The sequence below is a fragment of the Diceros bicornis genome, unplaced genomic scaffold, assembly GCF_020826845.1.
Source record: "Diceros bicornis minor isolate mBicDic1 unplaced genomic scaffold, mDicBic1.mat.cur scaffold_55_ctg1, whole genome shotgun sequence".
Classification (NCBI taxonomy): Eukaryota; Metazoa; Chordata; class Mammalia; order Perissodactyla; family Rhinocerotidae; genus Diceros; species Diceros bicornis.
The window spans coordinates 6,147,598-6,175,419 of NW_026691429.1; the positions used below are offsets into that span (position 1 = coordinate 6,147,598).

Here is a 27,822-nt window from a genome sequence, read left to right on the forward strand (position 1 = left end):
TTTCAGTAATTCAGCCTGCCCATGTCCCGCTGCTGGATAAACATGATCCTCTCCACCTCTGCCCGTGCGTGTTCTCTGTTGTTTGACATTGTCCCCTTCGTGCTAACCTCTTTATAAGAAGAATTTTTGCAGCAAAGGTCGAATGCAGTGGCCTGCTGGTAAATGCTTAACAACCGGCTCTCCAAAAAAAAAAAACCAAAACCCTGAATGCGTAAATATATGTATAAGCATTATAAATTGTAACGATATAAAGGATGTGAAGCACACCATTACAAATAATAAAATATGCAATACTCTTCATTATGAGTCCAGAGAGCCAATTGATTCTCACAGAATGCCTTTGTTGATTGTCGCCAAATGCTTGTGTCCATAGCCAATATATAGTTGCAACTGACAAACAAATGTAATTCCAACACGAATGTTGATTGATATTTTCATTTACATTTATGAGCGAGACAGTAGCGAAACAACCAAGATGTGTGTTCAGTGAAATGTCAGAACTTTACTTGTACATTAATGATATAAGTAATTTCATATATTTTTTTTTCTTTGCTAAATTGGATAATGGTTTTCGAATACTGGAAGAAAATTTCCTCGATTTTTTATGCTATTCACGATATAATGGCTATGGACATGATACACTTTTCTATTTAAATTGCATTATTAACATCGTCTCCAGCACTTTCTTAAGTCCAGAGCCTGGACTCAAAACAATAAACAAAACCAAATCAACCCCTGATTTTTGGCTTTGACTGATTTCCATGCTGTAAATATTCCCAGCAGAGTCAGTTTCAAGCAATCAACATAATGCCACCCAATGAGGAGTTGGAAAGAGATGCGCAGTAAGTAGCAATTTAATGTTTAATAATAACTGTGTTTAACAATCAGCCCTCAAGATTCTTGAAAATTTAACCATCAGCTGTCATGAGGCAGTACCAGCCGACTCCAGGACGTCACAGGCTGTGTGTGCTGTTTTCAGAACACAGAACAAGCCTGGCCTCAGACTGGACGGCAGTGCAGGGATTGTTTCATCTACAGAGGCGAAGTGCTTCACCGTTACTTAGCTGGTGGGTTGAGGACACAGATTTTTTGTTGTTCTTCCATTAATTCAGCCAATATTTATGGAGCGCCTGCTACATACTAATCAGTAGGATGCCTGTTGAGACAGTAAACCCATGGTGAATAAAACAGACACAGCCCTGCCTCACGGCGCGTATGTTCCCCACTAGCTCTCTGTCTACCAGACTCTGCTGAATCCCTTCTCTCCCAGGTCGGCTCATGCTCTCTGCTCAGCGCCTCGTGTTCTGGAGCCCGGTGGAAGGGCTCACAGTTGTGCCAGACAGCCAGGAGCCAGCCTTGACCACTCCCTCGCCTTCCTTTTCCACAGCAATTCACCAATCCTGGCCATTTCCCTTCCTGCCGGAGCTGCCAAGCCCTCCCACTACTCTCCCCCTCTGCTGCCACGACCCTGGCACAAGCCCTCATCATCTCTCGCCTTGACTTCTTCAGAAGCCTCCTAACTTCCTGCTCCGTCTTCCCTTAGTCCGCTCTCCACTCAGCAACCAGGAAATTTTTTTAAAAAATAAAAAATCCTGTTTTTCATTTTTTGTTTTTTTGGTGAGGAAGACTGGCCCTGAGCTAACATCTGCTGCCAATCTTCCTCTTTTTTCTTGAGGAAGATTGTTGCTGAGCTAACATTTGTGGTAATCTGCCTCTATTTTTTGTATATGGAATGCTGCCACGGCATGGCTTGATGAGTAGTGCGTGGGTCCACACCCGAGATCTGACCCCATGAACCCTGGGCCACTGAAGTGGAGGCGCGAACTTAACCACTAAGCCACCGGGCCAGCCCCCAAAACCTGTTTTTGTGTCATTCTTCGGCTTAAAACCCTGTAAAGACAGTCCAGCATGGTGGTGGAAGGCCTCACCTCTGGATCCAGCCCACGTGGGTGTGTGGCTCACCAGCTGGGTGACCTGGGGCACGATTATATAGCAGCTCTGTATCTGTTTCCCCACCTGCAGAAGGAGGATGATATAATATCCACTGAACAGGGTAGCTTTGAGGATTAAATGAGTTAGCATATGTGAAGTGCTCAGAACAGTGCATCGTCCTTATCATCATCATCGTCGTTAGGATAAAGACCAAACCCCTGACCCCAATCTTCCAGTCTTGGCTGTCAACACTCGCCCTGCTGCTCTGTGTTCCAGAACCCAGTCCCTCTCTGCAAGGTCCTCACCACACTTGCCCTTGCCCGAGCTCATCTCGCCATTGCCATGACTGCCAGCTTTGCCTTTAACTCAACTCGTCCCTCAGAGCTCCTTCAAGACCATGTCTGCAGTGAAGCCTTCCCTCACCCCAGTCTAGATCAAGTCTTGTTATGTTCCTTCAGAGCATGTGTCCCATTGAACTCAATTAGGATGCGTATATAACAGTCATGCCCCGTCTACACTGTGGGCTCCATGAGCATTCCCAGTGCCATGTACAGTGCCTGTAACATGCTAGGTGCTCCATATATATAAAACCTTTGTAGTAAATAGGGCTTATCTAAGACCCATCTGAGAGAACACTTGTTGTAAGCCATGTCTCATTCAGCAAAATTCCAGTATGAATTAGAAGGTTTGGCTGTATGCATGGATTTGATTAATGGTGGTATTTGACATCAACTCTTCACCCTGTTACTCCCATTTCCCAAAACTTCCAAGGGCCCTGCTTAGCCTCTACCAAGTGCTCGGCATGGCAGGAAAAGAACAAGGATAATATCAAGACTTTGGGGCCTTGCCAAAGTATTTCACCCTATAGAGTTGCTAGCTGTGAGCAATCTCCACTTCCCAAGGCCATTCCTAGAGATTCCAGTGAGTAAGTAGTTGTCACAAACACTTATTGAGCACTCACTGGATACAAGACATCATAGCAGCTGTTTCCTACATGCGACTAAACTGGAGAGGGGGTCAGCTTTTCAAAGGAGAGCCTGAAAACCATGGAGGTTCACCTCACTAGGATCGAGCGATTCTTCCTTTGTGGGCACCTGACACAGTGGCTCCAACATATTTTATTATGTGTTTTAAGTCTTATCTATTAGGGAAACATACTAAATTATTGGAGTGAAATGTCATATCTGGGATTTGCTTTAAACTATCCCAACAACAAAAATGGTAAGGAGAACAGATGAGACAAGAATGGCAAAATGTTGGTAACTAAAGCTGGGTGAGGGATGATGGATACATGGACAGAGAGTGGGTGAAGGGATTCATTAGACTAGATTCTATTTTGGATTGTGTGTGAAAATTTCCATAACAAAGTTTTTAAATAGCCTCAAAATAGCAAAATAGCTAAAATTGATAGAACTGTAGGAATTCATTGACAAATCCACCATTGTGGTGGGAACTTACAACATACTTCTTTCAATTACACGTGGATCTAACAATCAAAGCTTAATTTCATGGGCACAAAACTTAGCACCCAACAACTAGAGCATACAAAATCTTTAGAAACACACATGGATGGAACATTTATAGAAATTGATCATATACTAAGCCATAAAACAAGTATCAACAAAATTCAAAGAATCTGTACCATATAGACTATGTTCTTGGAACACAATGCAATTATGATATAAATCAATAATAAAAAGACAAATAAAACTGTCTAAATATTTGAAAGTTTGAAATGCATTCTAAGTAACCCATAGGTCCAAGAAGAACTGTCTGATAATGAATCAAAACTTGTGAAATGCCGTGAAAACAGTACTTGGAGATATATTTATAGCTTTAGCTTTATTTTATTTATTTATTTTGTGTGTGTGTGTGTGTGTGTGTGTGTGTGTGTGTGTGTGTGAGGAAGATCAGCCCTGAGCTAACATCCATGCTAATCCTCCTCTTTTTGCTGAGGAAGACTGGCTCTGAGCTAACATCTATTGCCAATCCTCCTCCTTTTTTTTTTCCCCCAAAGCCCCAGTAGATAGTTGTATGTCATAGTTGCACATCCTTCTAGTTGCTATATGTGGGACGTGGCCTCAGCATGGCCAGAGAAGCGGTGTGTCAGTGCGTGACCGGGATCCAAACCCGGGCCGCCAGTAGCAGAGCGCGCGCACTTAACCACTAAGCCACGGGGCCGGCACAATAGCTTTAGCTTTAAATGCTTATTTTTACCTGAAAATTAGTGAGAAAAGTACACATCTTCAGACATTGGAAAAATAACAGCAGAAAAACTTTTTAAAAAATGAAGGAAACAGATAAAGAAAAAGAACAGAATTTTATGAACATGAAAACCAAAAATACGTTCAAGAAGACTTATGACGTCAAAATTAATTCTTGGAAAAGGTTGATGAATTTGACAAAATATCTGGCATGATATATGAAGAAAAAATAGAAAGGACAAATCGATGGTATTAAGAATGAAAATGGGACGTAACTTCAGATAGAGTTTTTTTGTTGTTGTTGAGGAAGACTTGCCCTGAATTAGTATATGTTGTCAATCTTCCTCTACTTTGTATGTGAGCTGCCGTCACAGCGTGGCCACTGATAGACAAGTGGTGTGGGTCTGTGCCCAGGAACTGAACCCGGGCTGCCGAAGCAGAGCGCACCGAACTTAACCACTAGGCCACTGGGGCTAGCCCCAGATAGAGGTTTTTAAAAGTTAAGAGAGCAAGAATACTATGAACAATTGTATGATGTTAGATTTGAAAACTTAGAAATATAATCATTAGTAGAAAATCTTCCTACAAAAAAAATATCCAGCCAAATGGTTGCCGTGGTAAGTGCCATCAACTCTCAAGTAACTTATCCCTCCACTCTTATACAAACAGTTCTAGAAATTTTTTTTAAAAACAAGAGGAAACACTTCTCCCCCACCCCCACCATGAGGCTAATACATTGATACCCAAACAAGACAAGGATCAAATCAAAAAGGAAAATTCCAGGCCACCTCACTTAAGAAATGCCTGGCACATTTGCATTTCATTTTTCTTTCTCCTTCCCTCTAGAAATTGGTATTTCAATAGACAAATATCATATTAGCCAACATTTAATCACTTAAGTGCAAATTTCCTTTTTTGAGTTAACTCAGAAAAACTTGGGCAGACCAGTCTAATGCTTAGAATTGCTCTCAAGGTCCCATTTATTTCACCTACTTAAAGAAATTATTCTTGGTTCGACATTTTTCACACTGTTCTTAGTTTCAAGCAAAAAGAGAAACAAGTTAAATTAACTAAGTTTTTGTGTGTGTGTGTGTGTGTGTGAGGAAGATCAGCCCTGAGCTAACATCCAATGCCAATCCTCCTCTTTTTTGCTGAGGAAGATCAGCCCTGGGCTAACATCCGTGCCCATCTTCCTCTACTTTATATGGGACACCGCCACAGCATGGTTTGACACGCGGTGAGTTGGTGCGTGCCTGGGATCCGAACCTGCGAACCCCGGGCCGCCGAAGCTGAGGGCGTGAACTTGACTGCTACGCCACCGGGCCAGCCCCTAAATTAACCTAAGGTTTTATGGAGATAGAAACAAGTTACCAATTTTGGTTGTCAATTATCCTCTTCAATCCTGCCTGGGCTGTCAGGATGGGCTAGGATCCCTTCCGGGAGGGGGAGTGGCTTGGAGGGGCCTGGGCTCAACCCAAGTTGAGTGCCTCTGAATTAAGTAAAAAGGGCATAGCTGCTTTGAAAGCCCAAATACCAACTCCCAGAACAGTTCCCTACGATTAGGAAGTGCCAGGCCCATAAGTCTCCATAAATATTTGTTGAATAAATGCAATACAAGGCAGATTTATTTCTTATTTATTCTCTCCTCTGGGGAAAATGGAGTCACAGGTAAAGTTTATATTTCTGTAAAATAATTAGATAATATACATTTCTAGGGAAAAATGCTGAGCTACATTATATAATAAGATACCTTGATAAACTCATAACTTAATAAAAGCCAAAAAAGAGAGGGAGAAGGGAAATTTAAGCCTGCTAAATGATAATGCTTCTTATTATTTTCTAGGTATAATCTAGGAATCCATTTTCTATTACATCAGAAACAAAAGCCACAGGATAGTAAGCATTCTTGCTTAAAAGACCAGTGTCCAATAACATCAAATTAAACAGCTATACATTGACTACTCTAAATTAAATGAATGTCAGCGTTGAGTTGCATAGGTAGAATTTTATATGAATGAAAAAGTCTCAAGGAGGTAGGTAAGCCCCCAGTACAAATGCTATGGATGACATTTATGAACTGACTCTCCATCCATAATATCAAGATAAGTGGGTGGGAATGAGCAGCTAGGATAAAATGTATATCTGGAATTCAATTTTGATGTGTCAATGCCAGCAGAGATATAACACAAAGTAATCAGTGAGCTAGAATATGTATGACTAGGAGAAAGGAAAAGAACATTTTCTCCTGAGTCTTGTTTCCTGTGATGAAATAATTGGCCCCTCATGAGTGAGTGTGCAGTACAGATTGGGTGTAGAGCTAATCATTGGAAACGAACTCGTTCTATTAGGTTGATGTCAATGAAAGTCATTACTGAGGGTCAAAATGATTGACTATGGGCAATTCTGTCTGGTTCAACATAATACATCCCTGAGCTATTGATCTGAATTTGATCCATGTGGCACTGTGTGTGGCTTATCTGAAAGTGGCATTTAGCTATCTTCATGTCTAGAAGAACATTGAGCTGTGGGCGAGGAGGCAGCAGCAGAAAGCAGCCGAAGAACCAGACAACACAGAGCAGGATGTGACTTAATGACCACAAAGACCTAGTTAGTAATGGCTAGAAAGACCAAACACACTGGTTCAAAAGCCAAGATGTACAAGATAATTAGAAGAGAAAGAAGCGAAAAGAGATAGAGAGAGTAGGGAAAAAGATGATTGTTTTTTTAATGAACGGGAAGGAAGGGGAGATGGAGGTGTGCCATGGAGGATGGAGAGCAGCAGACCCACTACAGGGATGAGAAAAAATAGCTGAGGTGGACGCGAGAGGCCAACTCCAACAACACTGGGGGCCAGGGCAAGTGGTCGACATATCCCCTTAGGGTCTCATAGGTGCTTATATGTCTGTGGGGACATTGGGTGAATAGACAAGCTAAGCCTGTCCCTTCAGTGGCCTCTGGGGGCAGGATGTGTTTCACAATGCCCCATTGTAACAACTAGGGGCTAAAATGAGGCTGAGATGACCCAGACCTGGCAGAGGGCAGAGCTCTAGGTGGCCAGGCATAGCTTCCACTCCCACTTCGGGGAAAGCAAAGGGCAGAAGCAGAAGAACGCTGCCAACCCTACAGGAGAAAATGGACCTCTCTCCAGTCCTTGAAAATGATGAGAACAGGAACACATCTCTCAATACATCATCTACTCAATCATATTATGTATCACAAAGAAAAATATCAAGTCGTCTTTAGATTGAGTCTACCAAAGGCATAGATCCCTGCCTCCCCATGACAGCGGATGGGACTAGATCCTGACAGGGAGTCTCCTAAGGGGATCAGAAACACGGTCCTCTCTCTATGGTGCAGCCCATGGGTGCTGCCCACCTGGGGTGTCCGAAGCCAAATCACCATCATCCCCAACAATCAGCACTGCACCTTCAGTCACCAGAGCCAGATAACTGAATCACCCGAGATATCTCCTCCTTTCCCACCCAGTGCCAGGCTTGTAAATTCCACCTTCTAAATGTTCTCCATACCACTATCCCTTGCGTTCCATCAAGACTTTTTGCCTGGACAACGCTAACAGCCTCCTAACTCACCTCATTGCCTCTGTTCTGCCCTCCTATTCCCCAGGAACCTTCCTTCTAAAACTCATTTAATCCAGCCACTCTCTGCCCAAAGTCCTTAAATGGCTCCCATTGCATTCAGGACAAAGCCCAAACTCCTTATCATGGTCCAGGTCCCCCATGGGTCCTCTGCCGACTTGACTACACTCATCCCTTGCCATGCTGAAGCAGACCCTGTGTCCACCCGTGCTGAATTATTACTGATTTCTCAACACACCACTCTCACATGAGCTGTGTTTGTACATACTGTTCTCCCACTTGGAATTTCTCCTCCCCTTATCCACTCAGGGAACTCTTCATTCCTGGTTTCTCAACACAGGCATCACCTCCTCTATGAAGTCTTTCTAGATTCACGTACCCTGGACTTACCTCCACTATAGACTCAATCACATAGCCTGGCTCCGTTTACACGAGTCTCCCCCACCAGACTGTGAATCCCTAGTGGGCTGGAACTGATTCTTACTCGATTTTGAATTTCTAGTACCTCATATTGTCTGGGACAAATGGGTATTTAATGTTTATTAAGATTAAAATGAAATTAAAGTGCTCAATTCTGCCCCAATGTTCAATTGAAAAATCAAGATCTATCTATTATCCAGTGTCATTGGCCCAGCCGCCTGTGGATTCTGATGAGTGGCGTGGGCATTTCAGTGTGAGAGATGGCATTTGTGATGATGGTTGATGAGAAATGATCAGCAAACCGTGAAGCCAGGAAGCTTCATGTATACTGTGTGACTCAGCTCTGAGCCCAGAATCTCACTTGATGAAAGTGGTGAAGTCAGAGCGTCTGGTCCTGCTGACCAACATCTCAGCTGCTGGTGCCCGTAAATCAATCTCTTTTGAGTCTCAGCTTAAAGGACAGGTTGGCTAGACAACACTTAAATTAAACTCCGGTGGAAGGACATTTTTATTGCTCTAGATCTTTCACAATTGTTACTTACGAACAACCAGTCAAAGCATAGATAGACAAAGGCTATTTTCTGTCATCTTTGCATGCTGTCAGTGACAGGTCATCTCAGGACTACATGCTTCCCTCAGAACGCTGCCCTTTCCTGCAACAAGGCAACCACAGAGCTGCCCTGAGAGCTGAGCAGGTGATGGCAAGTCCCTCGCCACCCCCTTGCCCACCAGTGTCCCTCAGTGATTGCATCCACAAACCAGAGAGCTGGTCCTTCTATCGAACACGATTAGATAAAATTTCCCTGACACGTTTAAGTCATCACAAAGCACCACTGTTAATTTCATTAAAAGACACGTGGTGCCATTTTTGTGTCATTTGTGGCTGAAACCGTGCTAAAATTAAATGTGATGGAAAGTTTAGGAAAAACTGTGGCTTTGTGTGAGATTTCCAGAAGTGTCTGGTGATGGTGAAGAAGAAAGTGAAGGCTTACAGGGACTAGATATGCCTTGAGCCCTCTTTAGAAAAAGATGGAGTATTAATAATATGTTAAAGACCCTGCACCAGGGGTCAGGAAGACGGGGTCTAGTCCCTGCTCTGCCCACCAACTGTGCTGTATTGTATTAGCCACTTAATCCTGTTGGGCCTCAACTTCCTCATCCTGCAGTGTTGATCTCATATTCTGTTCGATGGCTTGTAAGCCTTTTCTTCAAATGCTCTAGTGTGGATCCATGAAAGGGGACAATAGCTCTCCCCGTGGCCCCAGTGTTGTCCTGGATCAGCTAGCACCCTTCCCTCTGAGCCGAAGCTACTCCTGGGGCTGAAAAGGGGCCAGGATTTTATTCTCTTAAGTCTTATTTACTCTCTACCATCAAGCAGCAAACCTCATGGGTTCAGAGGTTCATTCTGTGAGCAGGGTGTGCTGAATATTCTCTTTGGTCCCCTTCCCAGATCCACGTGCCTCCCTTCTCCATCTAGTTCTGTGTCTCAGAAGCCTGGCATCTATGAATTGCATCACACGGCCCCCTTGATCCCTGGGTTCCCTTCAGGTTTGGTCAATGGGAGGCATTGGCATGAGATTGGCAAGACAGAGGACATGAATACTGCTGTTCATGAATATATATGCATGAATATCACTATCTATTACAACTGTAGCTAGAGTCTAGAAGTTTTGGCCTTACTTGTCCTTAGAGATAGGGTATATCTTCAATGCGTTGTGTGATGCTACATGAAATCAGGGAAATAGAGCTGTTTCTTAATGGAGCTACGATACCTCAATCTCCAAACACCATTGTTCTTTGATGGGGCGCCTCCGTAGAGGCTGTACCCTATGCTGGGTGAAAGTGAATTCTCTGAAGTCAGACACGTCTGGGATAAAATATCACTCCTGTTACTTGCTGTGGAATTATGAGCAGATACTCAACCCCTCTAAGCTTCAATTATATCAAAATGGCAATAAGAATAGTAGCCACCTGAGATGGTTAGTTTTATGTGTCAACTTGACTGCCACGGGGTGCCGAGATTAAACATTATTTCTGGGTGTCTCTGTGAGGGTGTTTCTGGATGAGATTATTTAAATCGGTGGACTCAGTAAAGTAGATCACCCTCCCCAGTGTGGGTGGGCATCATTTCAACTGTTGAAGGCCCAAAGAGAACAAAAGTTGGAGGAAGAAGGAATTCGCCCCTTTTTTCTGCCTCACTGATTGAGCTGGCACATCTTATCTTCTCTGGACCTCAGTCTAGAACTTACACGGTTGGCCTTCCTGGTTCTTAACCTTCAGACTCAGAGTGGAACTATGCCACCAGCTTTCTTGGGTCTCCAGTTTGCAGAAGGCAGATTGTGGGACTTCTCAGTCTCCTTAATCGTGTGAGCCAATTCCTCGTAATAAATCTCTTTATATATTTATATATCCTATTGGTTCCTATTAGTTCTGTTTCTCTGGTGAACCTGACTATTACACCACCTCATAAAACTGTTGAGATTACTGAGCAAAACACTACCATGAGGTGCTTATCACAGTGCCTGGCACACAGTATGTGCTCAATAAAATAGGTCTATTATTGTAATTATTGGTAATAAAACTACTGTTAATAATATATCCAGGGAGTATCTCAGTTAAGAACCAGAAAACTTATTGCGTGATTTCTTTGAGAGCAGAGACAGAAGTGCACATTTGGCTGTTTGTAATTCAGCAATAGTAAATTGCACCACCCATATTCATTGCCCTTCCCATCTCATCTTCTAGTTAGATTTCCTCATGACTTTCCTTTATTTTATCCCTCTTAGAGGATGAAAATGATCTGAAGAGTATTTTTGATTTGATGATTCTTTGCAAAATCCCTTATGTTCTCAGAAGGAGCAATGCCCTTTAAAATCTAATCAACAAATAAACAAGCCAGTGACCACAGGGAAGCCTGCACAGAATGGAAATGTGTGTCACTTGGAGGTCTCTTATGATTTCATATTTTAAAAAGACAGAGATGCAAAGGTTTATTTTTATTTTTAAGGGGTATTTATTTATTTATTTATTGCTACCAACACCTTTTAAAGATGCATCAAAAATATAAAGATTTACAAACTATGTATTCAGTTCATTTTCATTTAGACAATGTTCAATTAGACAAAGCTTGTTGGTCTCAAATATTTTTGAAAACCCCATTAACTTGATCTTGATTTTTAATTGAACATTGAGGTAGAAGTGGGGCACTTGAAATTTATTTTAATCTTTAGAAACATGAAATATCTGTTATGTCCCAGACAATATTAGATATGGAAAATTCAAAATTGAGTAAGAATCAGTTCCTGCCTTAGGAGTTTATAGTCTAGCGGGAAAGACACATGTGTAAACAGATCCCAAGGATGTGATTAATTCTGGAAGTCTACCCTATCAGTATACTAGGATATTTTCACCAGGTTTAACCAAATCAGAAAAGGAGCCCACTAAGTTTCTAAGAGTCTTCAAGGCAGCATTTATGGTTTTATTGATGGCAGGTTGATGGTATTAGGTTAACTTTTTAGTCTGGGTGAGACCTATTGTTTGAGTTCCCCATCCCAAACGTGAGACTTGAGTGTTGTCCAGGTAGAAAGGAAGCATGGACATACCCTTACATGCCTCTGTGTTCCCTCAGCTTCCTGGAGTGGCCTCGAGCTCACTGTAATTATCTTAAAAGGTAGATATTAATAAAATGCTTATCCATTTGACTTTATGCCTACAGACTAATTTTCATTGGTGTTTGCGTAATCCCTTTTAGTATCTCTTATTCCTGGCTGGATGTCTGTTTGCAGGTAAAGTTCACAGAGTGTTAACGTTATTCAGTCAATCAACAGGGGCCCAACGAGGAAGAGGCAGCCTTGTTGGTAGAACAAGTGGTTACCTGCTTTGTGTGACCTGAGAGGCATTAACAGGAAGGTCCCTCTGCCACAAACAAGAGCCTCCTTTCCAACACATATTAAACTAGCAGCTGTTGCCCTAAATTCCACCACTAGAGACTCATTATTTTGATTTAGCAGGCATCCTCCTTTAAATGTCAATTCCAGGTTAAATCTGGTTGATAAACACACGGGGTTCATTAACTCTCCTCTCTACATGTTTGAAATTTTCCACGATAAACTTTTCTTTTTTCATGTTTACACTCTTTTTGACCTAGCAATTTCATTTCTGATCCTAAGGGTATAATCTGAAATTCAGAGATTTGTGCATGAAGATATGCGTTGCAGCATTATTCATAGCAAAAGCATCAAAACAACTAAGTGGCCAAGAATAGGGGAATGATTAAGTCAATTATAGTCCATGCCTGAGCTAGAACACTGTGCAACATTAAAAGTGATATTTAAGAAGGGTTTGTGTAATGATGTGTCACTTATATTCATAAGTGAAAAAGCAGGACCCCAAATAGTTTATATGATACAGTTCCAGCTGTGTAAAATGTTAAGGATTGAGGAAAACAGAGTTCTAGGAGACAACAGAAAGCCCTGGGTGTGACATGTGGAAAGTAATATGTATGCTGTTTCTGTGCTCGACTGCAACGAAAGATGTACCAGGACCAGGCACAGAGTGAATGAGGACATTTATACACACACACTGCCCTAGAGTTATTTTGTTTTGTCTTATTCTTCTTTTTTTTTTTTTTTGTGAGGGAGACTGTCCCTGAGCTAACATCTGCTGCCAATCTTACTCTTTTTGCTTGAGGAAAACAGTCCCTGGGCTAACATCTGTGCCAACCTTCCTCTATTTTGTATGTGGGATACCGCCACGGTGTGGCTTGAGGAGCAGTGTGTCGGTCCACGCCTGGGATCTGAACCCGTGAACCGCAGGCCGCTGAAGCAGAGAGTGTGAACTTAACCATTGTGCAGCCAGGCTGCCCCTGCTCTGTCTTATCCCTAAATGGGAAGTGGAATAAGCCGCGTGGCAAGTGCGAGTGGGCCAGCCTGGTGACGGCTGCGTCAATTACAAGGAGACTGGATGGGGCGGGACTAATGAACTATCTGAATGGAAATGACCAATCCTGCAGAGAAATGGTTTCTGCTGTCACATTAGCAGTGAGCGGCTGGGTATTAATGTTGGCAGGGAGAGGGTCTCTGATAAACCAGTGAGTGTGGTTTGAGTTTGTGCCTTTCCAACTATGGTCTAAGATATGGAGAGAACCCAGCCAGTCACTAAAGAGACTTGGGCAGTAATTTAATGTAGTACACATATGACAAGAAAAATGTTTCAAAATGTTAGCAGTGATTCTCTCTCGGTGATGGATGTATGGATGATTTTCATTCTCTTGCCTAAGCTCTTGTGTGTTATATAAGTTTCTATAATGAGAAAACGTGGATATCAGTAATCTTGTGGGGAGGAAATATGTAAATGTCCTGGGGGAGTCAACCCATTAGTGAGCACTTACTATGGACCAGGCATTGTATTAAGTGCTCTACAGAATCCTCTCTGCAAACTCATGAGGTAGCCAGCATTATCATTCTCATTTTACACATGAAAGGAGCCAAAATTTAGAGATATTAAGTATTCAGCATTAGCTCACATTTCTAACAAAGCGGTAGAGACAAATCTTTCTGATTAGAACCTGTGCTCTTAGCCACGACTGAACGAACATGCTCTCTTTCTCGTGGTTCTGTAAGAGCATCACCATAAGATAGTGGTCCTTTCGATGGGTGAAAAAGTAGAAAGGGTAATTTGAGGGCGTTCAACTGACGTGTATTAAGTACCATAGGACACGGCCAAAATGAAGGTGGAGGGTTGAACACACATTACTTTTGCTGAAACCCCAGTAAAACCCCAGTAAAGGGAATTTTTTAAGCACAATAAGAACAGAGAGAATGGGGAAAGAGAAAACAACAACCAATTTTCACAAATCATAAAGCAAATGAACAAATATGTGAAACTTAGACCCTTAGCCGGCAGCCAGAAAAACCAAAACCAGCCCAATCTGCACCATGGATTTCTCAAACATTTCAGGAAGCAGCAGCAGCAGCATCCTCTTTGGAAGCGAGAGTGAAGATGCTGCAAAAATCAGGAGGCTGGACCACTACAGACCACCAGAAAGGCTACAGGTGAGAGACTGATGAGATCAAGGTTAGTAAGCACAGCAGCAACTGGAACTCTCACGCATTGCCGGGGGGAGTGTAAAATGGTACAACCTAGAACGGGACAACTTTGGAAAATAGTTTGGCCATAGTTATTAAAGCCAAATATACGCCTAATGTATAACCCAGCGATTCCTCTACTAAGTATAAACCCAAGTAAAATGAATGCATATGCCCCCCCAAAAAACATGTACAAGATTGTTCATATTCATAATAACCCAAAATTGGCAAGAGTAGAACACACAAACTGTACTATCTCCATACAGTGGCATGCTATATAGCAAAACACCCCAAAAACTACTGCTCCATGAAACAACATAAAAAGTGTTACAGACATAATATTCAGCAAACAAAGCCAAACACAGAAAAATGCATACTGCATGATTCTATTTATGTAAGATTCAAAAACAGGCAAAATATATTTACAGTGATAGAAGCCAGAATAGCGGTTACCACTGAGAGGAGGGTGGCTGGGAAAGGACAATACACAGTCTTCTGGGGTGTAGGAAATGACCTATATTTTCATGTTGGTGGTGGTTACATGGATGAATATATATATATAATTTGGATAATCTATACATTTAAAATTGTTCACTTTGTGTATGTTATACCTTAATCTTCAAAAAAAAAAACAAGAGGATTGATTAAAAGTTTGAGAAGCAGTTACATTTCCAAATCTTTTCCCACTTTGCAACCAGGCAACTTCCATTCCCTAATGCTGGCAGGAAACTAGAGGTTGATCCTGTAGAGACTATAAAATAGAGGGAATCTGGACTGGGACATACTGGCCACAATTTTGGGCAGGGAAGCTGTGCTGAAAACAGGGGTATAGAAGACCATCTCTGAAAATAACCCCAAGACAACTGCACTCCTCCCTATACGGGCATGCTGCTGCTCCCATCAAGAGGTCGAGTCATGTTGACTCCATTGAATCTGCACTGGGCCTATCTTCAACCTATAGGATGCAGATAGTGACATCCTGGGACTTCCAAGCACTGGCATTGAGAAGCCCTGTCAGCCTTCACTATCTCCTTCTGAGAACTTCTTGCCATGCTGTGAGGAAGCCCAAGTAGCCACATGGAGAGGCCGACATGGAACAGAGACAGGCCCTTTGCCCAACAGCCCAGCTGAGCTCCCAGCATCCAATCGCCAGCCCTGTGAGTGAGCCATCATGGAACTGGATCCTCCAGCTGGGTGGGCCTCCCCAGCTGATGTCGTATAGAACAAACACAAGCTGTCTTTCTAAGCCTAGCTCAAACTGCAACATTGTGAGTAAATATATGATTGTTATTTTAAGCCACTAAGTTTTGCAGCACAACAATAGATAGCCCAAACAAAGGGGAAGAGACTATGAATACTAAATGCATAAGGACCCCTCCCATCCTTCCTCCTCCATTCTGCTTCCAGAATGCTGGCAGCCAGTCTTTCACCTTCTCGTAAGAAACGAAAGAGTCCTTCTCTACACAATTGGACTAGTTGTATCAGTTTTCTAATTGTGGCAAAACAACCCATCTCAGAACTTATTAGCTTAAAACATCAACATATCATGATTCTGTCTGTACGTTGGGCTGAGGTGGGCATTTCTTCCTCCGTATGTTCTTCCTTAGTGTTACTCACGTGGCTGCCTTCAGTTGAGAGCTGGGCTGGGGCTGGAACATTAAGATCCCCTTGCTCACATGTTTGGCAGTTGGTGCTGGCTGTTGACAGGGGGCACCTCAGTTCTTCTCACACAGCCTCTCATCCTCTAGGGCACACCGTCTCTCCAGCAGCAAAGCCCAGACTTCCTTATGCAAAGACTGGCTTTCAAGAGGCTGACAACAGAAGGTGCAACTCCTCTTAAGCCTGGACCAGAAGACGTACAGTGTAACTCCAAAACCAGTCTGGATTCAAGTTAAGGAGAAATGGATTGCACTCCTTGATGGCAGCAGTGGCGCAGTCACGTTACGGCAGGCTGCCCTTTGGACACCAATCTAAGAGGAAAGAGCTAACGATATTGACATGGGAGTTCCTCAAGAAGTAGCTCAGCCATATGATGGACAACAGAGGCCCCTTCCTCTGGGGCCTGTTGTTCCAAGTGCAGGAAGAAAGGGCAAACCCCAATGTGCAAGCACTTTTCAAATCTCTGTTCACATCCTGTTGGCTGCTGTTTCATTGGCCAAAGCCAGCCACTTGGCCAAATTTAGAGTCAGCATGGAGGACTACATGTGAAAATGGGGGAATTCTTGCATCTGTTTGTGCAAATAATCTGTCACATGCAGAATTAGGCTGTGAGCACATGAAATGCTCAGAATTTCAGGGACTTCTCTTGGAGTTAAGCATTTCAATTTAATATTCAGACCATTTTCACTTTAGCCCAGCTGACAATTATAGGCATAAACCCTCTTTCATTTGTCATTCAAAAGAAACATTTTGAGTATAACATAAAGCAAATATTTTGTGTCTCACATGGAGAAGCTGACTGCCAGCCCACCTAGACAACCAGATCTAGGTGATTAGTTGAATATTTTATTGCATTAGCTCTAATTTACTTATAAAAATAAATGGGAAAATGAAAAAGGAAGATGTTAATGTTAGGGATAATAAGGCCACATTTCATAAATGTAATAAAACCAAGACAAGGAGTAAATCACTAAGTGTGTATTTTGACTTGTCAAGCTAGGGGATATTTGCCATATTTGTGCTGGATCGGAAAACGTTCTTCTAATACAAAGGAGAAGAAAATTTCACGACACCATGGAAATGGGAATTTTGCCAGCCATGTAGATGAGTGTTATTATGTTGGATGACCTTATCTCAAAGACCAGGAATATGGTACATCATTTTCCCAAGGTGGTAAAATGAGAAGTGATACCGTGAGAGGGACTGGGTTATACATAGATACAGTGACTCTCTTCCACATCCTGGCCTTCAACTCTCTCACTAAGAAGTTCACCATATTAAAGGAGCCTCCACATAGTTGGACCCATTTTCTTGGTGTAGATGGAAGTTGACACCACTCTTCATTATGGGTTTTCCCCGTTGGACACCATCACCATTTCCAAGTTCGTTTTCTGAGGCACCTTAGTAGGGTCCACCCTAGTAATGTACTATTTAAATTACTTGAATGAAAAGAGAACTAACAGACCCTGCATTATGAAAACTCCCCACCCAACACTCCCAGCCCTCTCTGCCACCCACAAGACTCCTTGAAGAACTGGACCTCAAGATGAGAAGCGACATATTTCCTCTTTTGTTAGCTCTGAGAAGCTTCCAGACTGGATGAGAAGCCAGAACTTTTCATCTTGTGGGTAAGTAAGAAGTGGTTTAGCGTCTTGCCACAGAAAATAGATAATGTTTCACTTGCGATCTTGGGTCTAGAAAAATGTTCTGCCTTTGGAAAAATTTTCAAGGAGACCTCGTTACATGTCCTGTTGCTTTATTTATTGAAAGTTGTTATAGGGGCATCTATCTTACCTTCACTTTCGCACCTCTGCTTGGGCAAGGAATGTGTGTTTTAAGTGGTAGTATGGAACTCACTGAAATGCTTTAGCATGCTCAAAAGAGATGGTGAATTGTGTATTAAGGGGCTTAAGGTGAATTAAAATAAGAAAGTTTTAAGAAACAGAGTCTGAAGCCAATGTGATGTATAAGCAATTTGTCATTAAAAATGAATAAAACAAAATCTAAAAAGATGAGTGAGTTTACTGAAGTTGCATAGCGAATTAACAACCTTTTTTACAAGCCACACACCTCATCTCCAAAATAAACACATCAGGGCAGTTAAATGCCAGGCTCACAGTGAAAGAATTGTGTGTTTTATTCACAGTCAAAGTATCTACAGGTCAGTATTTTTCAACCAGCGGCTTATGACCAACTGGTGGGGGGCGGGGCCATGAAACCAACGTAGTAGGTAACAACCAGCATTTTAAAAGAAATGAAAAGGACTATAATTATAAAGTATCAGATGCTGCATGTGGTGAATATTGATTTCTGAAACTTGGCTCACTTCCCTCTATCTCGCTGATGTAAAATGTATTTTTCACAGTGGGTCATGGCCAGAAGTCCCTCAAATCAGCATTGCTAGACACTTGAAAAAAGCCAGACACAGAAAGGCAAATACTGTATGATCTCACTTGTATGTGGAAGTTACAGTAGTAACTCATAGAAGAAGAAACTCATAGAAGCAGAGAGTAGAATGGTGGCTGCCAGGGGCTGGGGGGAGGGGAAGATGGGAGGTGGTGGTCAAAGATGTTAAAAAACAAAATTCAACGAAGTAAATTTAAAGATCAAATTGGCTTTATTTGATGATTCATGCATCAGGCAGAATCCCATCTAGCAAACAGAAAGGAGCTCCAAAGAGCTTTACAAAAGGAAAGGTTTTTGAAGGCAGAGAGGGAGTGAGACAAGGAAGTCGTGAACAGAAAAAAAAGATTCTTTCGAGCAAGTTCACCTTCTTTTGAAGGACAAAAGGGGTCTATTAGGAGGATTATCTCACAGCGCTGATTGAGAAATTCCAGACTGATCAGTTAAGATTACTTTCCTGGGGGAGGTTGAAACTGCAATTAGATGAGGTATTAAGTCACATTTTGGTGACGTGGGCTTAGCTCAAGTGACTCCATCTTGGGCCTACTGTCTCTTTTTTAACCATTACCCCTTTTTGATCAGACTCTCATGTTAACTGAGAGATGTGATGAAAATTTAAGGCATTAGCACCACTCTCAGCTACTGCTCGCAGCTTTTGGGGATCCTTTGCGTGGTATCCATAGGTCATGACATTTTTTGTTTAATCACTGTGACATTCACAGGTCACATCTTCAGGTTCACAATCTCTAAGTCAGACATTCTCTTTGTTCCTTTTCTGATGTTCCACCCTTAGCGAGATCATTTGTTTGGTGGTCAGCAGCTGGCAACATGCATTTAAAGCTTGTGAGAGAACACAACACACCAGGAAGATTGTTATGATTATCATGAGCAGGATAATTCCCAATGTCTGGGGTGCATCTCAAAGCCAGGGTCCACAAGACTCAAACCAATCAAAATCAAACAAGTCAAAGACAGACCCAATTGAAGGAGTCACCTTTTTAAGCCAAATGTCTTGCTCAGTGATCTTATGTAACTGAGTTTCAACTTCCCCAGAAGCGTTAATCCAGGAGCAGCAGGTGGTGTTCGCCACAGCGCAGACACCTCCCTGCTCAGTTAAAAGATAATCAAGGGCTTTCCTATTATCAAGAACACTTTGGCCAGAGAGTCTAAGGATTTTTACTGGGCAGGTTGTTGCTTTAGCAGCAGATTCTACAATCTTTCCAAGAGTTAAGAGGAGGTTTCCAATCAAAGCTTCATTTATATTTACCTCTAACCAAGAAAGTAGGGTTCTGCCAAAGGAAGAGAATCCTGAATCATGAATGCCTCCTAGTAATTCCCGTTTGAATCTGTGGCTCAGGACTGGAAAGGTGACAGCCTTGGAGGCTGGTGAAATTTAAGTGTCTGTAGACCATACAGATGGTTTTATTCTGGTGATTTTTGCCTGTGTCCCTTTCTTTGCATAGATCCTGGATGCAAAGTTCCCTAAGTTTGGGGTTGTTAACCAGAGACAGGGAAAGGGACCAGGGGGTCTCTAGCATTATGGACAGATGTGTTTTTTGATGACAAATGAAGCAGTCTGAAAAGTGACCCCCCTTAGCAATGGCCTAGGAGATACAGATGATGGCATTATCTTTCTAGGCCCATGTCAGAATAAAGAAAGGAAGAGAAGAGGACAGGGTTTCACGTTTAGTTAAAGTATGAAATCTTGATCTGGCCTCTTGGGAGGAAGCAAGTCTTCCTTGATGTTGGCTACTTCTCTTCCTCGTCAATTTGCTTAGGACGTCTTCAGCATCTGTACAGGACCAGGTGTCAGGTGGAGGCTTTTTCATCTGTGAGAAGTGTACCCAAGCCTCAAGTCCCTGGAGTTTGACTGCCAGCTGGGTGGTGAGGAGGAGCTGGTATAGTCCCTTCCAAGGAGATCCAAGGGCAGTCTTTGTTCTGAGTGATTCCGACTCAGAGGGGTAGGAGAAAATTAGAAGTGCTAGTTTGGAGATTCATAGCCAGATATTTTAGGAAACTGGAAGAATTCAGGATCCAGTCCAGTTTACAGATATATAGCAAAACCTCAAAGAGATAATAGGATTAGAATCTTATGTAGACAAATATGCAAGCATAATTTTTCTCTCTATTTTTACTCCCCTTTTATCAAAGATAATCACAGTAAAACTAATTGCTTTGTATTAAACTCATCCGGATTATTTTCATAAGTGCAGGAAGAATAGTGATTGACCGTATAAGCTCTTTTTAAGACTGTTTGCTGGAACTTTGTAAGCAAGATATCAGGCTGATTTCTCCAAGGGGCTTTATTGGCTCCATAAAGCCAACTTTAGTTTCTTAAAGGTTTCTGGGCATCTCCAAATCTATGTACATCTCCCCGAAATATGGCATTCTAGTCAAAGCCTTAGTAATATAACCAATGTGTTCAATTGTGTTCTGTTACAAGGATAACAGATTCTTACTGAACTTATGCAAATAACTATATTGCCCTAAAAAGAATACTCATGAGTTTCTGAATTGTGGAGAGATCAAGTAGGGAGAAAAAGTAAATGATTCATCTTTATTTAAAAGGGTGTACTTTACCAAATTGCTGGTATTCATAGACACCTTAGGAGAAAATGTTTCCTTAAATCTGGAAAAATAAAATATCAAGGAACTGGTAATATTTCAAAGAAAAAGTTATTAAAATTTTAATCATCCTCCTCAGTTTAGTCAGTCCCGTGTGATTAATTTTTGTTCTGTGAGAATCCAGTTTTCCATTATTTCTGGAAATTCTTATCCAGTTCAGTTTTATGATTTTAAAGTTATTAAAAACTTGAACTTGTCAAAAGCCCTTTCCATGAATCTCCTTGAAGATGAAGTACTTTTGTGGGAACACTTTTGCAAAACATCAGAGTAAAACAATAACTGTCTGTGAAAAGTCTTAAAGATGCTCTTTGTTAAAGATCTGATGGGAGTTCATTATAATGGAATTGACAAGGAAATTTGGTTATTTCTGTAACATGCAACATTTTAAGATAATAACTGGAATTATGACTGATAACATTATACCAGGATGTACTAGACATTAGGAATTTCATATAATTTCTGGAACACTTATAACATACCTGTACCTATACGAATACTCCATAAAGGAGGCTTTGTACTAATTCTTATTTGACAATGCTTCCCATATGATTTAACATATCAAATAAGCCTAATTAGTTTAACATCTCCCTTTTTGCAAGGAGAGAAAACAAATCTTTTGAGATGTTCCAGGAACCCTCTGGAAAATCCCAAAGTTAATTTGAGGTCAAAAAGACTTCATTTAGAATTGATTTTTGGGAAGTTTGTCAAAAAAATAAGAACGGTTTTTGAGCACTTGGTCAAATAGGATCATAGGACACTGTGTAACAATACCTAGTTATCTATTTAACCATAGTGACAACTAAAGACTTCACATGCAAGTATAGAATGTTACCCAATTGTCAAAAACCTTAACTCTTTTAATAAAGAAGGTTCAGTAGTAATCAAAGACCTGATAAAGATAGCACAGGAAATTATTTTGACAGGTCACAAATTCTTTGTTTTCTAAGCAGATTACTTAAGAGGTAAAGAAAAACCTTTCGAAATCTCTAATCAGGAGCAGACTAAAAGTCTAAGAAAACCTTGTCCTTTTATCAGATGAAAGAAAATTATGTTCTAGTTTTACATAAGTACATTGCTGATTTTAAAACTTAATTTTATGTCTCTTATAATAAATTCATTTGATTTTAGCCAACTTTACACAATGCAAGATTCTCTCTCTCCCTTTCTCTCTTCCCAATTTTCTATTTAATTAGTCCTTATTCTCTTCCTTCCCATCCTGAAATAACCAGCCTCACTTTAGGACAAAATTACTTTCTTTTCCCTCAGAAAATGCATCTCCATTCATAACTTCTCCTATCAAAAACAGATACCCTACTTTCCTAGCTTACAGACATGTTTCCCTTATTACTTCTAGTAGTTTAAATCACATATGTTAGAATTTTTTAACACTAAAAAACCTTAGTTTTTTAGTGAAAATAAAGAAGTAAACAATTATGAACTGTCTTTTATAATAGCATTCTGTGGCTTGGTAAATTTATAAATACTGTTGATAATTTTTGGAAACGTGCTTTCTTGTAGTAAATTTCTCAGTGTGGCACAACACATGTCTACTAATAGGCCCAAATATCTTGAATTCCTTTGTAAAGCAAAATGTGGATAAACCTATGTTCAGTAATTAATATTTCAGTATTTTATCTTATTTAGAAATGATCTAAATATTCAATGCATTTAACTTAACTCATCATTTAACGTAACTTAGCAAAACTGTAAAGTTTCAGGTTACCAAAAAGATTTGGGGAAGCTATTTTAAAAGTTCACATAAAACTTTTTATCCTACTTAGATCTATTTAATTTACTTGTTCTTAACAACCATGTTTAGACTACCTCAAAAACCTTCATGAGAAGAGTCATAAGACAGAACAACCAAACCGAATTGGCAGTCCAAAACAAATGGGACAAGAAACAAAGGAAATGCAAAAGAACCAGAAAATAAGTGACAAAACAGCAACATTAAGCCCTCATATATCAATAATTACCCTAAATGTAAATGGATTGAACTCTCCAATCAAAAGATACAGAGTGGCAGGATGGATTAAAAAGCAAGACCCAACAATATGCTGCCTTCAGGAAACACATCTTAGCACTAAAGACAAGCACAGGCTCAGAGTGAAAGGATGGAAGACAATACTCCAAGCTAATGGCAAACAAAAGAAAGCAGGTGTTGCCATACTCATATCAGACAAAGTAGACTTCAAGATAAAACAGGTTAAGAAAGACAAAGAAGGGAAATATATAATGATAAAAGGGACACTCCATCAAGAAGACATATCACTTATAAATATATATGCACCCAACATAGGAGCACCAATGTACATAAAGCAACTATTAACAAACCTAAAAGGAGACATCAACAACAACACAATAATAGTAGGGGATCTTAACACCCCACTTACAGCAATGGATAGATCATCCAGACAAAAAGTCAATAAAGAAATAGTAGACTTAAATGACAAACTGGAGAGATGGACCTAGTAGACATATACAGAGCACTCCATCCAAAAACAGCTGACTACACATTCTTCTCAAGCGCACATGGAACATTCTCTAGGACAGACCATATGTTGGGAAACAAAGCAAGCCTCAATAAATTTAAGAAGACTGAAATCATAACAAGCATCTTTTCAGACCACAAGGCTATGAAACTGGAAATGAACCATGAAAAAAAAACTGGGAAAGTGACAAAAATGTGGAGATTAAACAACATGCTACTGAACAACCAATGGATCATTGATTAAATTAAAGGAGAAATCAAAAACTATCTGGAAACAAACGAAAATGATAACATGCCATATCAAACCATATGGGATGCAGCAAAAGCGGTCCTGAGAGGGAAACTCATAGCGATACAAGCCCACCTTAACAAACAAGAAAAAGCCCAAATAGGCAACCTTAAATTACACCTAACAGAACTAGAAAAAGAAGAACAAACAAAGCCCAAAGCCAGCAAAAGGAGAGAAATAATAAAAATCAGAGCAGAAATGAATGAAATTGAGACCAAAAAAACAGTAGAAAGGATTAATGAAACAAAGAGTTGGTTCTTTGAGAAGATAAACAAAATCGACAAACCCTTAGCCAGGCTTACTAAGAAAAAAAGAGAAAAGGCTCAAGTAAATAAAATTAGAAATGAAAGAGGAGAAATTACAACGGATACCATGGAAATACAGAGGATTATAAGAGAATACTATGAGAAATTATATGCCAACAAATTGGACAATCTAGAAGAAATGGATAAATTCGTAGCCTTATACAACCTCCCAAAATTGAACCAAGAAGAAATGGAGAATCTGAATAGACCAATAACAAGTAAAGAGATTGAAATAGTAATCAAAAACCTCCCAAAAAATAAAACTCCAGGACCAGATGGCTTCTCCAGTGAATTTTACCAAACATTCAAAGAAGATTTAATACCCATCCTTCTCAAACTATTCCAAAAAAAAAGAGGAAGATGGAACGCTTCCTAAATCATTCTACGAGGCCAACATGACCCTGATACCAAAACCAGACAAAGACAATACAAAGAAAGAAAATTACAGGCCAATATCGCTGATGAACATTGATGCAAAAATCCTCAACAAAATATTGGCAAACCAAATACAACAATACATTAAAAAGATCATACACCATGATCAAGTGGGATTTATACCAAGGACACAGGGATGGTTCAACATCCGCAAATCAATCAACGTGATACATCACATCAACAAAACAAAGAATAAAAACCACAAGATCATCTCAATAGACGCAGAGAAGGCATTTGACAAGATACAACATCCATTTATGATAAAAACTCTCAATAAAATGGGAATAGAAGGAAAGTACCTCAACATAATAAAGGCCATATATGACAAACCCACAGCCAACATCATACTCAACAGGGAAAGACTGAAAGCCTTCCCTCTGAGAACAGGAATGAGGCAGGGCTGCCCACTCTCACCACTCCTGTTCAACATACTACTGGAGGTTTTGGCCAGAGCAATTAGGCAAGAAAAAGGAATAAAAGGAATCCAAATGGTAACGAAGAAGTGAAACTCTCACTATTTGCAGATGACATGATTGTATATATAGAAAACCCTAAAGAATCTGTTGGAAAACTGTTAGAAACAATCAACAACTACAGCAAAGTTGCAGGGTACAAAATCAATCTACAAAAATCAGTTGCATTTCTATATGCTAATAATGAACTAACAGAAAGAGAGCTCAAAAAGATAATACCATTTACAATTGCACCAAAAAGAATAAAATACCTAGGAATAAATCTTACCAAGGAGGTGAAGGACCTATACAATGAGAACTACAAGACATTATTGAAAGAAATCCATGATGACATAAAGAAATGGAAAGATATCCCATGCACATGGATTGGAAGAATAAACATAGTTAAAATGTCTATATTACCTAAAGCAATCTACAGATTCAATGTAATCCCAATCAGAATCCCAATGACATTCTTCACAGAAATAGAAAAAAGAATACTAAAATTTATATGGGGCAACAAAAGACCCTGAATAGCTAAAGAAATCCTAAAGAAAAAGAACAAAGCAGGAGGCATCACAATCCCTGACTTCAAAATATACTACAAAGCAATAGTAATCAAAACAGCATGGTATTGGTACAAAAAACAGACACACAGATCAATGGAACAGAATTGAAAGCCCAGAAATAAAACCACACGTATACGGACAGCTAATTTTCGACAAAGGTGCTAAGAACATGCAATGGAGAAAGGAAAGTCTCTTCGATAAATGGTGTTGGGAAAACTGGACAACCACATGCAAAAGAATGAAAGTGGACCACGTGCTATCGCCATTCACAAAAATTAACTCAAAATGGATCAAAGACCTGAAGGTGAGACCTGAAACTATAAAACTCATAGAAGAAAATATAGGCAACACACTATTTGACATTGGTTTTAAAGGAATCTTTTCGGATGACATGCCTACCCAGACTAGGGAAACTAAAGAAAAAATAAACAAGTGGGACTTTATCAGATTAAAGAGCTTTTATAAGACAAATGAAACCAGAATCAAGATGAACAGACAACCAACCAGCTGGAAGAGAATATTTGCAAAACATACATCTGACAAGGGGTTGATCTCCATAATATATAAAGAAGTCACACAATTGAACAACAAAAAAACAAACAACTCGATCAAAAAATGGGCAGAGGAAATGAACAGACACTTCTCCAAGGAAGATATACAGATGGTCAATAGGCACATGAAAAGATGCTCAACATCACTAATCATCAGGGAAATGCAAATCAAAACAACACTAAGATACTACCTCACACCTGTTAGAATGGCTATAATCACCAAGACAAAAAACAACAAATGTTGGAGAGGATGTGGAGAAACAGGAACCCTCATACACAGCTGGTGGGAATGCAAATTGGTGCAGCCTCTTTGGAAAACGGTATGGAGATTCCTCAAAGAATTAAAAATAGAGATGCCCTATGATCCAGCCATCCCACTACTGGGAATCTATCCAACGCATCTGAAATCAACAATCCAAAGAGGCTTATGCACCCCTATGCTCATTGCAGCATTATTCACCATAGCCAAGAAGTGGAAGCAACCTAAGTGTCCCTTGACTGACGATTGGATTAAGAAAATGTGGTATATATATACACAATGGAATACTACTCAGCCATAAAAAAAGACAAAATCGTCCCATTTGCAACAACATGGATGGGCCTGGAGCGTATTATGTTAAGTGAAATAAGCCAGAAAGAGAAAGACAAATACTGTATGATCTCACTCAGATGTGGAATATAAACCAACACATGGACAGAGAAAACTGGACTGTGGTTACCAGGGGCAGTGGGGGTGGGAGGTGGGGGGTGGGGGGTGGGCACAAGGGGTGAAGGGAGTCATATATATAGTGATGGACAAACAAAAATGTACAACCCAAAATTTCACAATGTTAGAAACCATTAAAACATCAACAGCAAAAATAAATAAATAAATAAATAAAATTTCACCTTAGAAAAAAAAAAAAAAAGGAATAATGTCTAAATTTTACCTTGCCAGGCATATTTCTTCCCATTTAAATCAATAGCAAAATCTTCAGGGTAGAAGTCAATTATACTAGAATCCTGTATCAGGGAGAAAAGCGAAGATTCAAAACAAAAGTCACATATTTCTGTTATAAAGAATTTGATACAACTTTCATTCAAGTTATCAGGCCTGATAAGAAAATGAAGTTTCATTCCTTTTAAAAAATGTTATTAAGATATCAGGTCACTAATCCCGGGCCTAGTAAAAACAAAATTCACAATTTTATTTTAAAAGATGAAAATAAAAAGGCCTTATTATAAAAGAATTTTAGAACTGACGACTGTGGGCCCAAGACAGTGAAGAGTTTATTAACTCTAATAATTCCTACTTCTCAGCTGGGTGTCACTCTTTCTAGCTAGGACACAAAACACACGCAGCGGTGACTGCAGGTAAACCAGCCTTCATGCTCTGGTACCCACCACACATGGCTGGAACCAATAAAAATAATGACTTACAGGTATGCTGAGAACAAAATGACTGTTATAAGAATTTCTCCCAAACACACATCAATTTTATTTACTGGGTAGGGTACTGATGGCCAAGGAAAGCAGGGGAAAAAAAGTAGTAAAAAATATACAGAAGAATCCAAATACTTTTACTTTGTTTCTGGACTTCACTATTTTAACTATAAAAAACAGTAAGTTATATTCAAAGAAAAGAGAAGCCTTCCTGAAATGAGTTTTGACTCTGCGCCTAGTGAATTAAAATCCTGAGGGTCAGAGCGGGCCCAGTGGCACAGCAGTCAAGTTCACACGTTCCACTTCAGCGGCCCAGGGTTCGCCGGTTTGAATCCTGGGCTCGGACCTACTCATCGCTCATCAAGCCATGCTGAGGTGGTGTC

The 27,822-nt window shown here is 40.4% G+C and overlaps 1 long non-coding RNA gene across 1 annotated transcript; it reads right to left on the bottom strand.

The window, feature by feature from the left end:
- Positions 1-1,105: 1,105 nt before the first annotated feature.
- LOC131403207 (uncharacterized) lies at positions 1,106-27,032 on the bottom strand. Its single transcript, XR_009219291.1, has 3 exons — positions 26,947-27,032; positions 1,929-2,016; positions 1,106-1,156 (listed from the first exon to the last, which is right to left on the bottom strand). It is a non-coding gene; the product is annotated as an uncharacterized LOC131403207 (long non-coding RNA).
- Between the last annotated feature and the right edge of the window lie 790 nt (positions 27,033-27,822).